General features: G+C 46.3%; 1 pseudogene; it reads right to left on the bottom strand.

Moving 5' to 3' along the window:
* Window positions 1-217: 217 nt before the first annotated feature.
* Window positions 218-1,528, bottom strand: LOC147443878 (uncharacterized; annotated as a pseudogene).
* Between the last annotated feature and the right edge of the window lie 1,911 nt (window positions 1,529-3,439).

Genomic DNA, 3,439 nt, shown 5'->3' with positions numbered 1-3,439 from the left:
ACCAATCAACAACCACTCAATGCAGACAATGATTGATAAACAAACACCTAAGAATGCAACACACAAGTATTACTCTCTCCGTATCGCCAGGGAGGCAATGGAGTCGGCCACTCAGTTTAAAGAGCCACAAATTACGTTTGCACTGTCACGAGTGGCTTCGTTTCTTGCCTACTCGATTTCTAGCAATCTCTTTCCCCTAGCTTCTTCACGTGCATCCTTACGATCCTCTGAACTTTGCAACACCATCGCCAAGTTCTTCGTCGAGTCCACGAGCTCCTTGATGTTGTTGCCATTGACCCGCGAGACCGTCACTTTCGCTTGATCCCTCCTGAGCTTCCTTCTGCTAATGCGTCACTGGGTCCACCACCATTGTTCGTGGCAATAGGCGGTGTTTGTTGCTCGCCTGTGCTGTCACCATCACCAGGCATGGTATGGTTGTCTTCTTCGTCGCCTACATGCGAAGAAGTAAAGAAATTAGGGTGAAAGTAACAAATAAAAACAGCAGTGAAAATTAATTTATGGACCGAAATCCAATGGCACTTGTATACCTAGTGGCGTCGTGTCATCCTCCATAGAGTCAATCAACAACCCCCCGATGTCAGCATTGCGGTCCCTACCAAAAAGCATCTGCATTTTATTGTATAGTTCAAATGGAAAGTCTTCTACAAGTAGTCCTTTCGTGCGCCGGTGAGTTTGAGTCATTTGCCAGTAGCTAGACCACCCTGAGAAAATCTTCCTCTCATAGTCATTGAGCCTATTGAACATGGAGTGTACTTTCTCCCACTTAGTTTTGCATTGTGCCTTATTACGCATGACGCCTCGTGCTTGACAGGTTTCAGCAACCATTTGCCAGCGGTCATGACGAGTATGCTCGTAAACCCCTCCTTCGCTCTGACGTACCTGTACTTCTTTCTTGGCCTCAACCAAAGTGATGATCTCGTGGAGCCTCCAATTAGTTCATCCAGACGTTTGTGGCGTTTGGGTCATTGAAGGTGTCGGTGCTCCCTCAACTGAGGTGTTGCTATCACTAGGGATAGCAATCGGAGCCTGGCGGTAGGCCCTGATGGGAGGCATGCTTGATTGGGGCTGGTGGAGCCAATGCTGGACGTGCAGACAGTGGCAGTGACATTGTGGTTGGCAGTGGACGCGGTATTAAAAGCAAGGATGGCCTCACTGGAACTGCTGGCCGCACCCGAGGTAAGATGATTGGTGGATCAGGGCGTATTCCCATGTCTACGAAGGGCGTTGGGGGCGGTGTAATTGAAGGCCCCCAAGCACATGAGCCACCAAGGCCTCTGATTGATGATCCAGCTTGTTGTGGATGCAAGCTAGACCCCATTACCGAGGTGTTTTGTTGAGGTGATCCCTTCTGTGGCGCCATTGGACGGATCGCCGCAGCCAACTCTTCAATCGTCGGCATCCCTTCATCGAGTAGGGACTCCGTGGGCGGAATAGAGGAAGGCACCTCCTCGCCATCGTCGCTCCATTCGCTGTTGAGATCCATCGGCACATTCTCTCGAGACGACATGGCTACAGAAAAACCTAGCGATACATTATAGAAAAAAATGTAGTGGATCTTTATAAGTATCTCCAATGATACATTACAGAAAAACCTAGCGATACATTACAGAAAAAATGTAGTGGATCTTTATAAGTATCTCCAATACAGCAAACCGAAAAGAGTGGCAGCAATGAGTTTAGGTTGATTTCTTTATCAAATTCATGGCAATAATTTGCCACATAGCATACCTAAATAATTGCAGCAAATCAGAACCTCAAATTTGGTTACATTTATGAAATGATCACTTAAATGAGTACTCACTCAGCAAAGCCAATTAATGGTTACATTTACGAAATCACTTTAATGATTTCTCTAAAGTGATTTCTGGCTCAGCAAAGCCAAATCATGGCACCTAGTGTCTCCTTTCCAAATTAAATCATTTTGGGAGATTATTACCTTAAACTGTACTTGCCATGATCGCCCTCACACATTTGGAGCCTATCTGTTTGTGTTGGCAGTAATCATAAACGTACATCCTCCAATGAGGAATCAATAATTAGCTTCCAACATAGAGTGTAAGGGAGGGTGCCAATTTTCAAATGATTAAATTGACGCATCTGCGCGCGCACGTACACACACACACACACACACACACACACACATAGAGTTGCAGCAATTTGGTGATTTGCATGGCTGAGGAGTTGCAGACAGGGGAGTTTTGGTCGTTCGGGTGGAGCTAGGGAGCAGAGCGCTGCAGGTTGCACAAGGGGAGAGAGACAGAGAGAGAGAGAGAGAGAGAGAGAGAGAGAGAGAGAGAGAGAGAGGGAGGGAGATAGAAATACCTTTGTAATTGGCTTGCAGTCGTGGAAAAGCCTTGCAGACGTCGCTATAGAGCTCAAGCTGCAGCACAAAGCCGCGGTGTGGATGAAGTGAGGCGTGCAGAATCGAAGATCTTTGCTCATTTTATTTCCTACGTACGTGCATGGTTTCCAAAATGGTTGCCGGTGATAATGCAATCACCATTGCCACTTGGCAGTCTAAAGGGTAATAGAGTGGTGTGGAGGGTGGGTGAGGCACCCCCCAACGAAACTCCAGGTAACTCCTCCAATCCCGGTGTCAGGCCCTCCACAAAGGCTATGGGACTCCCACACCTTGCGGAGATTGTCCCTCCACAACCGCCTCCAAGGCCCCTATGGGGGAGCGCTCTAAGTGTACCAGTAAGGAGACATGCATGAGAGGCCAAGTGTGTGAGGCCCATTAATAAGCATTCCTTGTGCCAGTAAAAGTACAAAATCCTAAAAGGTAATTGGTTGAGAGCCTACCTTTTTGTGACCTTCTTTTGGATCAAAAGTGCCCCTTTAGAGTCAATTTTCAAAATTTGAAATACTAACTTGCACAAATTTCCAAAAAAACATTCAATGTTAGTCTTGAAAAATGCACCTTGAAAAGACAAATCCAAATATATCTTCATATCTCAGATTTGCATTGAATAGAAAAGTCCCCCCCCCCCCCCAAAAAAAAAAAAAAAAAAAAAATCTTTTTTGTTAGGTGCACATTTACTGGCACCTTTACCCTACTTGCTAGTATGAAGGTGCCGCCTTTGGTGACGGCACCCCTCTCTCTCTCTCTCTCTCTCTCTCTCTCTCTCTCTCTCTCTCTCTCGTTGTCGGGACTTGAAGGAAGGATAGGTTGCCATGTGGGAGGCGGATCCCTCCCCCTTTTATAATAGTATAGATGGATAAAGGTCATGTAAAAACTCATATGTGATGTGCCAATCATGGCCATAAAAACTCCAATCTTATTTATTGATTGTTTTTTGCTTGGGGATATGGTTTTTTTTTTTTGGGGGCGGGGGGCGGGGGGGGGGGTCATGTGTGCAAGCTTTGAAGAATGCCTGACTTATCGCGACGATCGAGTTGAAAAGTATACTCGGGAAAC

Source organism: Adiantum capillus-veneris, chromosome 13 (assembly GCF_014529385.1).
Source record: "Adiantum capillus-veneris isolate H3 chromosome 13, ASM1452938v2, whole genome shotgun sequence".
Classification (NCBI taxonomy): domain Eukaryota; kingdom Viridiplantae; phylum Streptophyta; class Polypodiopsida; order Polypodiales; family Pteridaceae; genus Adiantum; species Adiantum capillus-veneris.
This window is presented reverse-complemented; position numbering and strand designations above follow the sequence as displayed.